The following is a 13,177-nucleotide window of genomic DNA, read 5'->3' as shown; positions in this document are numbered from 1 at the left end:
TGCCACAGGAATACTGGAAAACATTCTTTTCCAAGCATTTTAAATCCCATTTTTAACTTTCCACACTTTGCCTCAAAGCATACCAATGTTAATAGGCTACTTTTGAATGTCAAAACCTGTATAGTCAAATAATCACTGAAACTATGAATTGTCTTATTACCTACGTATTAAGTTATTTGGCATCCTTCTCTCTGCCATTATTGTATATTTACTTCCATTTTTTTTAATAAGAAGATTGAGATATTCCATTCCTAATTTTATAGATAGTCAGACTGAGGCCCAAAGAAATTCATTCTTAGGAGCACCGATGTCAATTCTGAAAATGCAGGCCTTCTAACTCCTGCCTCAGTCTTCCAGGGGTAACTGGGTTCTACTTAATGGCCCACTGATTTGGCAACCACTGACTTAGCACAATGGTCAGTTAGCAACAGTAGTAGCTAAAGTATATCACACATGATTCTTGAACTAAAAAACCACTAATCTTTAGAGAAACTACAAATTGGACAGTTTCCTCAGCTTTCTCTGAGGGGACTGGGCAGCCCTTACAGACTCAAACTGTCAAAAATTCACCTGAGAGTATGAAAAAGAAGCAAGAGGCAGAGACAAGAAATAAGGAGACAGAAGAGACACACAACTAAAACAGAAAGATTGATGGCAAGGGCCTTATTAGAACTGTACAGTGCTCAAAATAAAATGGTCAATCATGGGATTCACTGGTGAATTCCTAACATTTAAGAAAGAAATAACACCAATCCTATACAAACTCTTATTAAAAAAAAAAAAAAGAAGAAGAGGTGGGAACACTTTTTAATTCATTCTGTGACCCCAATACTACCCTAATGCCAAGACCAGATAAATAAATCACAAGAAAAGAAAACCACAGACGAATAACCACATGTATATGGACAGATAATTTTCGACAAAGAAGCCAGAAACAAAATGGAGTAAAGATATTCTCTTCAATAAATGGTGCTAAGAAAACTGGAAAACCATATGCAAATGAATGAAAATGGAATACAGTTGGTCCCCATTTACAAAAATTAATTCAAAGTGGATCAAAGAAGTACATGTAAGACCCAAAACAATAAGTCACATAGAAGAAAATACAGGTACAAAACTTATGAATCTTGGTCCTAGAGAACATTTTACGAACTTAGCTCTAAAGGCATGGGAAGTAAAACAAAAAATAAATGAATGGGACTATATCAAACGAAAAGCTTCTGCACAGCAAAAGAAACTGACAACAAAACAAAGAGACAGCTAACTGATGGGAGATGCTATTTGCAAACTCCAACAAAGGTTTAATTTCCAAAATATATAAAGAACTCAAAAAATGCAACAACAAACAAACAATCCAATCAAAAGTGGGCAGAGGACCTGAAAATACACCTCTCCCAAGAGGATATTACAAAGAGCCAATAAATATTTGAAAAGATGTTCAACCTCACTAGTAATTAGGGAAATACAAATAAAAACTACAATGAGATACCACCTCACACCTGTAAAAGTGGCCATTATCAACAAGACAAGTAATAACAAATGTTGGGGAGGTTGTGGAAAAAAGGGAATCCTCATTCACTGCTGATGGGAATGTAGACTGGTACAAACACTATAGAAAGTAGTCTAGGGATTCTTCAAAAACCTAATTATACAGCTACCATATGACCCAGCAATCGCTCTGCTGGGTATATACTCAAAAAAACTAGAAAACATGTATTCACAAACATATATGTACCTCTATGTTCATTGCAGCATTATTCATGGTGGCCAACACATGGAAACAACCAAAGTGTACTGTGATAGAGGATTGGATAAAGACGGGAGAAAATTTGACTATTGTTAGTGGGAACAAGGTACAACATACAGATTTTGTAACATAGAAACCCACACCAAAAACCTATATGATCATGTCCACCAATGTCACTCCAATAAATTTAATTTAAATATAATAAAAATACACGAGAAAGAATCAACAGCAGGTTAGATGAAGCAGATGGTCAAAACAGTGACTTGGAAGACAATGTAGCAGAAAACACAAAATCAGAACAGTAAAAAGAAAGGTTGCAGGTTTGATCCCTGATCAGGGCACATGCAAGAATCAACCAATGGACCATGCTCCCATCACCGCACTCCACTCTGCTCAGGTCCCATGCGACTCCGCGCCCACCATGGCCTCCATCCAGCAGCTGGTAGGGAGATGGCGCTTAGTGGAGAGCAAAGATTTCGATGAGTACATGAAGGAATTAGGCGTGGGAATGGCTCTGCGGAAAGTGGGCACTATGGCCAAGCCAGACTGTGTCATCACTTTCGACGGCACACACCTCACTGTCAAAACCACCCAATTCTCATGCAACCTGGAAGAGAAGTTTGAAGAGAACACAGCAGATGGCAGGAAAACTCATACCGTCTGCACCCCAAGTGGGATGGGAAGGAGAGCATCATCACGCAGCGGCTGGAGGGCGGGAAGCTAGTGGTGGAATGCGTCATGAACAATGTCAACTGTACTCGGGTCTATGAGAAAGTGGAGTAAGAATTCCATCATCCTTCCAGACAGGAATTAGCCATGAGAATAAACAAGCTCAGTTCAATGAGCAAATCTCTCCATGCTTTTTCCCCCCATTACAGTGTTCAGTTATCACAACCATTTTACATGCAACTATTTCTGAGTTGGTTTAATTAAGATTGACTGTTTTGTTAGTAAATAAATGTGTTTATGCTATAATAAAATAAAAAAGAATAAACCAATAAATGCATAAATAAGTGGAACAACAAATCTCTTCTCTCTCTCTCTCTCTCTCTCTCTCTCTCTCTCTCTCTCTCCCATCCTCTGTGTCTCACTTCCTCTCTCTCTAAAATCAATAAATAAAAAATAAATTAATAAGTAAGACTGTCACCTGATTTCTCTACAGAAACATTTCAGGCCAGAAAGGATTGGCATGAAGTATTCAAATGATGAAAGTTAATATCCTAAAACCAAGAGTACTCTACCAAGAAAGGCTGTTTTTCAGTATCAAAGGACAGATAGGCCAAAACCGGTTTGGCTCAGTGGATAGAGTGCCGGCCTGTGAACTGAAAGGTCCCAGGTTCGATTCCAGTCAAGGGCATGTGCCTGGGTTGCAGGCACATCCCCAGTGGGGGATGTGCAGGAGGCAGCTGATCGATGTTTCTCTCTCATCGATGTTTCTAACTCTCTCTATCCCTTCCTCTCTGTAAAAAAATCAATAAAATATATTTTTTTCAAAAAGGACAGATAGATCCCAAGACAAGAAAAAGCTAAAGGATTTTATACTACCAAACCAGCATTATAAGAAATGTTAAAGGGACTTTTTGTAAGAAAAAAATAAATAAAAGTATCAATAAGAAAATATTGCAAAGAAAAATTCTTACTGACAAAGGCAAACACATAATAAAATCAGTAGATCAACCAATACTAATGCTAGTATAAAGGTTAAAATGTAAAAGTAGGGAGATCATATATAATTACAACAGTAAATTAAGGTATACACACAAACACAAAAAAAAGTAAAAAATAATTATTAAATGTAAATGTGGTTGAGCTGAGTTAAAATATTTGTGTTTTTAGAGTGTGTTCAAACTTAAGTGACCATAAGTTTAAAATAAACTGCTATAAACACAGCCTGGTAATTATGCAGCACACGGTAACCACAAACCAAAAATCTACAAGAAATAAAGATAAAGAAATTCAAACACAACACTACAGAAAGTCATCAACATACAAGAGAGCAAAAGAATACGACAGGAACAGAGAAGAACTACAAAAACAATAGAAAACAATTACTAAAATGTCAACAACTACATATCTATCAATAATTACTTTAAATGTAAATTGATTAAATTTACTAATCAAAAGATGAATGGGGCCGAAACCGGTTTGGCTCAGTGGATAGAGCGTTGGCCTGCGGACTGAAGGGTCCCAGGTTCGATTCCGGTCAAGGGCATGTACCTGGGTTGCGGGCACATCCCCAGTGGGAGATGTGCAGGAGGCAGCTGATCGATGTTTCTCTCTCATCGATGTTTCTGACTCTCTATTTCTCTCCTTTCCTCTCTGTAAAAAAGATGAATGGATAAAGAAAATGTGGTACATATATACACGATGGAATATTACTCAGCCATAAAAAGAATGAAATCTACCATTTGTAAAAGCATGGATGGACCTAGACTCTAGATCCTAGAGGCTATTATACTAAGTGAAATAAGTCAAATGAGAAAAACAAACACCACATAATTTCTCTTACATGTGGAATTTTAAAACAAAATTTAAAAAAGAGAAAACAAACTCACAGATACATAATATCGAAAAGAAGTTGGGGGCTGAGTGAAAAAGATGAAGGGATTAAGAAGTACAAATTGATCATTACAAAATGGGGATGTAAACTACAACATAGGGAATATAGTCAGTCTTTTAATAAATACACTGAGTGGCCAGATAATTATGACCACCTGACGTTTGTAGGCAAATTAGCTATAATTTCGTGCTGAAGTTGCTAGAGGGCCAGACCATTATAAACATCTGAATAGCACAACATACCTAAGTATCATGTTGATGGCGTATCCCAATGGAGATGGCTTCTTCCAACAAGACAATGTGCCATGCCACAGTGCTCGTATTGTGCAGGAGTGATTTCAAGAACAAGAGGGAGACTTTACCTTGCTTAGGTGGCCCCCACAATCACCAGATCTCAATCCAATTGAGCACTTGTGGAACGAAATTAAAAGAGCCATCAGGCAGCTGGTTCCACAACCATCAAGTCTCACAGAACAGGACAGTGCTATTCATCAGGCATGGTGTTAGATTCCTTGCATAACCTTTCAACATCTTGTGGAGTCAATGCCAAGAAGAATCGACGCAGTATTGAAGGCAAAAACTGGCCCAACGAACTACTAATGGGGTGGTCATAATAATCTGGCCGGTCATAATAAATTGGCCACTCAGTGTATATATGGTGTCAGTTTACTGCAAGACTTATTGGGGGGATTACTTTGTAAGTTATATAAATGTGTAATCATTATCCTGTATACTATGCTACCCATCATATTAAATGTCAACTCTATGTTCATAGCAGCACAATTTACCATAGCTAAGATTTGGAAACAGCCTAAGTGCCCATCAGCAGAAGAATGGATTAGAAAACTGTGGTATAGCTACACAATGGAATACTATGCTGCTGTAAAAAAAGAAGGAATTCTTTTTTTTATTTAATTTTGTTTTATTTCTTAAAGTATTACAAAGAGTATTACATATGTCTCCTTTCCCCCCCCCCTTGACATTCCTCCGGCCTCCCCTACCCCCAAGTGTCTTGTGTCCATTGGTTATTCTTATATGCATGCATACAAGTCCTTCAGTTGATCTCTTACCACCCCCTCCAACCCTCCCCAGGCTTCCCACTGTAGTTCATGGATGGAACTGGAGAGCATTATGCTAAGTGAAATAAGCCAGTCAATGAAAGAAAAATGTCACATGATCTCACACATTTATGGATAATAAAGACCATTATAAACTGATGAACAAAAATAGATACAGAGGCAGAGCAGCATCGAACAGACTGTCAAAGTTCAGCAGGAAGGTCGGGGAGGGTTGTGGGGGTAAGAGATCAACCAAAGGACTTGTATGCATGCATATAAGCATAACCAATAGACACAAGACACTGAGGGGTAGGGGAGGCCAGGGGAAGGTCAAGGGGAAAAAAGGAGATATATGTAATGCTCTTTGTAATACTTTAAGCAATAAAACAAAATTGAAAAAAATAAATGTCAACTCTAATTGAAAAGTGTTTTTTTTTTAATTCAAAAAACCAGATTGGCAGAATGAATAGCAAATTTGAAAAGAAATGCCCAAACTATATGATGTCTTCAAGAAACTCACTTTAAATTCTTCAAAGAATTATGCTGGGTGAAAAAGCCAATTTCAAAAGGTCACATACAATACGACTCTACTTATACAACTTTTTTGAAACAATATTATAGAGATGGAAAACAAATTTGTAGTTGCTAGAAGTTAGGGATGGTGGAGGAGTAGAACGGATGTGACTATGAAGAGTTGCACAAAGTAGATTTTTGTGGTGATGGAATAGTTCTGTATCTTGATTGTGGTGGTGGTTTCACGAAACTACACATGTGATGAAATGATATAGAACTAAACCCATATAATATACCAATGTCAATTTCCAGGTTTTGATATTGTAACATAATTAAATAAGATGTAACCATTGGGGGAAATTGGAAGAAAGATTCATGGTACCTCTCTGGAGTATCTTGGCTATTTCCTGTGAATCTAAAATTATTTCAAATTTTAAAAGGTAAAACACAAAGTATATTAATTTTTTAAATCTATATTAAGAAACATAATGCTAATATCACACTTAATGGTGAGAAACTGGCAGTTTTCCCACTAAGATCTGGTACAAGGTAAGTATGTTCCTTCCCACCTCTCCTTTTCAAAATTATAATGGAAGTTCTAGCTAATACAATAATACAAGCAAAGGAGATAACAGGTATAAAAATTGGGAAGGAAGAAATAAAACTGCCTTTGTAGATGATAGGATCATCTATATAGAAAACCTGAAAGAATCAACTAAAAATCTCCTGGAAAAGTCCATCACTTTGCTATATTCCAACAATATCCAAGTGGGATTTGAAATTAAAACAAATACCATTTACACTAGCTTCCCCCAAAATGAAATATTTAGGTATAAATTTAACAAAATATGTAAAAAATCTATATGAGTAAACCTACAAAATGCTTTAAAAAAATTTAAAAGAACTAAATAAACGGAGAGATATTCCATGTTCATGCATAGGGAGATTCAATATTGTCAGGATATAAGTTCCCAACTTGATCTATAGAGTTAATACAATCTCAATAAAAATCCCAGCAAGTTCTTTTGTGGATATCCACAAACTGATTCTAAAGTTTATATGGAGAGGCAAAAGACCCCAAATAGCCAACACAATATTGGAGGAGATGAACAAAGTAGACAAATAGATCAATGGAACAGAATAGAGGCCCCAGAGATAGATCCACATAAATATAGCCAAGTGAACTTTGACAAGGAAGCAAAAGCAATACAATGGAGCAAAGATTTTTTTTCTACAAATGGTGCTGGAACAACTGGACATCCACATGCAAAAAAAAATTAATCTAGACACAAACTTTACACCCTTAATAAAAATTAACTCAAAATCCTAAGTGTCAATCCATAGATGAATGGATAAAGAAATTGTGAGATTATATATTACACAACAATAAAAAAGAATGAAATCTTGCCATTTGCGACAACATGAATGGCTCTAGAGGGTATTATGTTAAGTGAAATATGTCAGGCAGGCAGAAAAAGACAAGCACCATACAGTTTCACTTACATGTGGAATCTAAAACAACAAAACAAATGAACAAACAAACAAAAAAACAGACTCATGGAAACAGAGAACAAAGGGATGGTTACCAGAAGAGAGGGGGTTGGGGGGTGGGTAAAAAAGGGAAGGGCAATATAGTCAATAAGTTTGCACAGTGACTAGAATTAGTGGGCTGACATCATATTTTAAGGTATAAGAATGTCTAATCACTATATTATACACCTGAAACTAATATAATCAATATAATATCGTGTACCAACTATTTCAAGCTTTAAAGTTTTAAATTATCTCAGAATGAATCACAGACCTAAATGTAAAACACAAAACTATAAACATTCTAGACAATAACAGAAGAAAACCTAGATGACCTTGTTGATGACTCCTTAGATACAATACCAAAAGCATGATTCATGAAAAACATACTTGATAAGGTGGACTTCATTAAAACTAAAAACTTCTCTGCCACAGACAATGTCAAGAGAATGAGATGATAGACCACACACTGGGGAAATACTTGCAAAAGACATAGCTGATAAAAGACTGTTATCTAAAATACACAAAGAACGTTTAAAACTCAACAATAAGAAAATGAATAACACGGTTTAAAAATGGGCCAAGGACCTTAACAGACACCTCATCAAAGAAAGTATACAGATGACAAATAAGCATATGAAAAGATACTCATCATAATATATATCACCAGGGAAATGCAAATAAAAATAACAATGAGATAACCACTATGTACCTATTTTGAACTATTAGAATGGCCAAAATTCAGAACACTGACAACACCAATTGCTGATGAGGATGTGGGACAATAGGAACTCTCGTTCCTTGCTAGAGGGAATGCAAGATGGTACAGCCATTTTAAAAGACAGTTTGTAATGGTCTCTATTATCCATGAATGAGATCATGTGGTATTTTTCCTTCATTGACTGGCTTATTTCACTTAGCATAATGCTCTCTAGTTCCATCCATGCCGTTGCAAATGGTAAGAGTTCCTTCCTTTTTACAGCAGCATAGTATTCCATCGTGTAGATGTACCACAGTTTTCTAATCCACTCATCTACTGATGGGCACTTAGGCTGTTTCCAGATCTTAGCTATGGTGAATTGTGCTGCTATAGAGAGGCAGAGCTGCCTCAAACAGATTGTCAAACTGCAGCAGGAAGGCCGGGGAGGGTTGGGGGGCAGGAGGGAGTGGGGTAAGAGATCAACCTAAGGACTTGTATGTATGCATATAAGCATAACCAATGGACATAAGACACTGGGGGATAGGGGAGGCTAGGGGACTGTCAAGGGCGGGGGGAAAAAAGGACCCATATGTAATACCCTTTGTAATACTTTAAGCAATAAAAAAAATTTAAAAAAATAAAAAAATTAAAAAGACAGTTTGGCAGTTTCTTACAAAACTAAGTATACAAGTTAGCAATTTTGCCCCTTGGTATTTAATCAAATGAGTGAAAAAATATATCCATACAAGAATTTGCACACAGATTTTATAGCAGATTTATTCATAATTGTCAAAACATGGAAGCAACCAAGATGTCTTTCAGTAGGTTAATCAATCAATAAATAGTGGTACACCCAGATAATGGAATATTATTCAGTGCTAGAAAATGAGCTATCAAACCAAGAAAAGACATATGGGAACTTTGAATGCATATTAAAAAATGAAAGAAGCCAATCTGAAAAAGCTACACATTCTGTGATTCCAACTATACTGTATAAGGCAAAAAAAACTATACTGGAAAAGGCAAAACTATGGAGACAATCTACACTAATAAAAGAGAAAGATGCAAATTGACCATACCTTTGCAATGCTCACCAGCCAATCAGGAGTGAGTATGCAAATTAACCCAACAAAGATGGGGGGCTAATTTGCATACACAGGCACCAAGCGGCCAGGTGCCCCAGCCGCTCCGGGCCTCTGTGCAGCGTGGGAAGGTGGAAAGGCGGCTCCGGGCTGGAGCAAAAGCGGTGCCAGCAGCCAGGGGAAGGAAGGCCAATTCTTGCATGAATCTTCATGCATCAGGCCTCTAAGAAAAAGATAAATGGTTGTCAGAAGTGGTACAGAAGAGAGGGGGTTGTCAGATAAATGGAGGGGAGGGTTAATAGGTGGAGTATAGGATTCTTAGGGCAGTGAAAATATTTTTTTATGGTGCCATAATGATGGATACATGCCATTAACAAAAAAAGCTACACCAAATATAATTTCAACTTTCTTTGACTGTACAAAAAAATACCTTCAACCCCAATAATCAGTTTTCATTGTATTGTATTTTGTTTATTTGGAAGGACCAAACAATGGTGAGTTCTAGTTGATGAAATGTCAGTAAGATAATATTATATTTAAATATTTTTATTTATTTGAACTATTTTTTTAAAATCCAGCCAGAATAAAAACACATACATCATAAATGAGATCTCTCACTGGTATTTCCTGCTTTGCTACAGGAAGAGATTTTTATAACATCAGATTTGAGTGATAATTTACATGCGGTAATTTTCACTTTTCTAATATGCTCAGTTCCATGAATTTTTACGAAAGAATAGCACCACTACGTTTAAGGTATACAACATTTCATCACTTTAAAAAGTTCCCTTATGCAGCTGGAAAGCATTATGCTAAGCGAAATAAGCCAGTCAGAAAAAGATAAATATCGCATGATCTCACTCATTTTTGGAATATAATGAACAACATAAACTGATGAACAAAAACAGATCCAGAGACAGAGAAGCATCGATCAGACCATCAAACCTCAGAGGGAAGATAGAGAACAGTGGGGGTAAAAGGGAGAGATCAACCAAAGGACTTGTATGCATGCATATAAGCCTAACCAATGGACACAGACACCGGGGAGGGGGGGGGAGGGTGATGGCATGAGTGCATGAATGGGGAGGGGTGGGGGACAATGGGGGGATAAGGACACATATGTAATACCCTATTCAATACAGAAACAATTAAATAAATAAATAAATAAATAAATAAATAAATAAATAAATAGTTCCCTTATGTACCTCTGTAATGAATCCTCTCCCCCCAAACTTCCCCCTGGCACCCATTATCTGTCCCACAGTTTTGCCTTTTCCAGAATTTGTGTCTGCTTCTTTCACTTAGCATAATGCCTTTGAAAGATGTCTAGGTTGTTGCCTATAACAATAGTTCATTCTTATTTATTATAGAATGATATTACATTATAATAATGTATATCCACTTGTTTATCCATTCACAAGTTAATTTTGAGTTATTACCAGGTTTGGCTGTTATGGGGGAAAAAAGCTGCTATGCACATCTAAGTACAGGTTTTTGTGTGAGCAAAGTTTTTTTTTTATCTTGGGTAAATACCTAGGACTGGAATTTCAGGGTCCTATGGTAATTGTATGTTTAACTTTATAAGCTGCCAAACTGTTTTCCAAAGTAGGTATAACATTTTGCATTTCCATCAACAGTGTGTGAGATTTCCAGTTCCTCTACATCCTCACTAGTACTAGGTATTGCCTATTCTTAAAGAGCCTTTTTAGCAAGTTGTAGGTGGTATCCCATTTTTATTTTAATATGCATTTATTGAATTACTAATGACATTGAGGATATTTTCATATGCTTAATTGCCACTCATATTGTGTGTGTTTGTGTTTTCATGGTAATGTCCATTCAAATATTTTGCCCATTTTAAATTGGATTGTTTTTCTTATTATTATTGAGTTGTGAGAGTCAACTCACAGTTGGATTCTGAATACGTCTTTTATCAGATGTTTGTGTTGTAAATATTTTTTCCCAGTCTGTGGCTTGCCTTTTCATTGTCATAACCATTTTTTCAAAGAGCAGAAGTTTCAAATTTTGAAGTCTAATGTATCAATTTTTTCTTTTATAAATATTACTTTTGTAAATATCTATGAAATTTTTGCTTAACTAAACATCAGAAAGATTTTCTCCTATACTTCTTTTTAGAAGGTTTTTATAGTTTAAATTTTACATTTAAGACTGTGATCCATTTGCATTAATTTTTGTATATGATTTAATTATTACTATTTACAAAGCTCTCTTATACATATGACTACATGTGTTGATCATTAAAAATCTTTGAGGAAGGCCCATCAGAAATTTTAATCCCCGTTTTACAGATGATAAGACTTGAGAAGTGCTGTGTGACTTGCTCAAAGCCCCATGGCTGATGAGAGGTGAAATTGCAAGGTAAGAAGTAAAATTGTGATGAGAGTTCAGGTCTCCCTGCTGTCCCAGGACAGTACTTTGGGAACCAGGCAGTTATGGCTCAAGAGGCACCCCAGCAAAGCAAATTTTCCCAGTGGGGATCTGAACAAGCTTTTAGGCACTGAAGTAAAAGACACAGGCAGTAGGCTAGCCCTGATCTCACTCAGATTGCACTTCTCTGGAGCACTTGAGACTCCATAATTGAAGAGAGCCAGAAGCTGGCCTGGTGCACTGCTCAGGTGATACTCAATGATGCTTTTAAAATATATATATATTTTTATGGATTTCAGAGAGGAAGGGAGAGGGGAGAGAGAATCATTGATTGGCTGCCGCCTGCACACCCCTTACTGGGGTTTGAGTCCACAACCAGGCCATGTGCCCTTGACTGGAATCAAACCTGGTACCCTTCAGTCTGCAGGCCAATGCTCTATCCACTGAGCCAAACCAGCTAGGGCAATGATGCTTTTTGATGAAGATGATGATGATGATGATGATGAAAACTTGAAATGTGTTCAGAGGAGAGTTATGAAAGTAATTGCAGAGTTAGAAATTAAGGCTAAGAAGAAAAGTTAAGGGAACTAAGATTATTTAGCCTAGAAAAGAGGTTCAGATGAAATTTAATAACAGCCTTCAAACAAACAAAAACCCTCAGGCTTTCTTTCTGAGGGTTGAGCAAGGTGAAATGGGCTGTAAAAATATAAGCAAAAGGACAAATTTCTCCCTGGTGAGCATTGTTACAGATACTTAAGAGCCTTTATAAGCAGAATAAATTCTTCTAGAATATTCAAGTTCAGAGCCAGGAAGTTGCCCAAAATGGGCTCCAATGAAGGATTTCAGCATGATGGTTACATGACTCTCTTGCACAGTCTCCTTACAAATCTTTGGGTGGCTCCAGAACCTGTCTTATGTTTGTGGCCTTCCGTGCTCCTGAGTCTTAACATCTTCACCTGACTTTGTTGCAGTGAGCAAGATGAGCTTTACCTTTTGACGGCTTAATTAATGCCCATGCTTCTTGGAGCTGAAGTGAAGTAGCTGAGTGCCGAAGGTTATAGATCTGGCTTAGCATCCATGGAAGTGCCTAAAATGTTGGACAGTCCAAATATTACCCCAATGCTGGAATCCCTTGTTTTATATCTAGCCTCTGCTTGCACACATCCAGTGAAAGATAAACCCAATAAAAGATATATAATGACACAATTAACTTTGGACTAGAAATAAAAAGAGTTGGGTTTGGGTATCAGCTCTGCCACTAACTTGCTGTGTGATCTTTAGTAAGTCCATTCATATTACTGGACCTTTTTCTTTATCAGTAAAATGGTAGTGGGGGGATATTTTAGTTTTTGTTCATTTAACTGCTGTAACAAATGGTAATTAAAAAACTGAGTGGATAAAAAAAGCTGTGGTAAAGTTATACAATGGAACACTGCTTAGTCATAAAAAAGAAGGAAAGCTTATCCTTTGAGACAGCATGGTTAGACCTGGAGAGTGTTATCCTAAACAAAATAAGCCAATCAGAGAAAGATGAGTACCATATGATTTCACTCATATGCAGAGTCTAATGAACAAAATAAACTAATAAACAAAATAGAAA

The 13,177-nt window shown here is 36.7% G+C and overlaps 1 protein-coding gene and 1 pseudogene across 2 annotated transcripts in view; both read left to right on the top strand.

Moving 5' to 3' along the window:
* The window catches only part of SLC16A2 (solute carrier family 16 member 2), a 175,980-nt gene that overhangs the window by 148,701 nt on the left and 14,102 nt on the right, over nt 1-13,177 (top strand). The gene's annotated exons all lie outside the window — the stretch shown is intronic.
* Nucleotides 2,169-2,606, top strand: LOC308510792 (fatty acid-binding protein 5-like; annotated as a pseudogene). Its single transcript has one exon. The product of its transcript is annotated as a fatty acid-binding protein 5-like (transcript).

The sequence above is a fragment of the Myotis nattereri genome, assembly GCF_964212035.1.
Source record: "Myotis nattereri genome assembly, chromosome: X".
NCBI classification, from domain to species: domain Eukaryota; kingdom Metazoa; phylum Chordata; class Mammalia; order Chiroptera; family Vespertilionidae; genus Myotis; species Myotis nattereri.
Note: the sequence above shows the minus strand (reverse complement) of the source record. Positions and strands in the feature narration are given on the sequence as shown.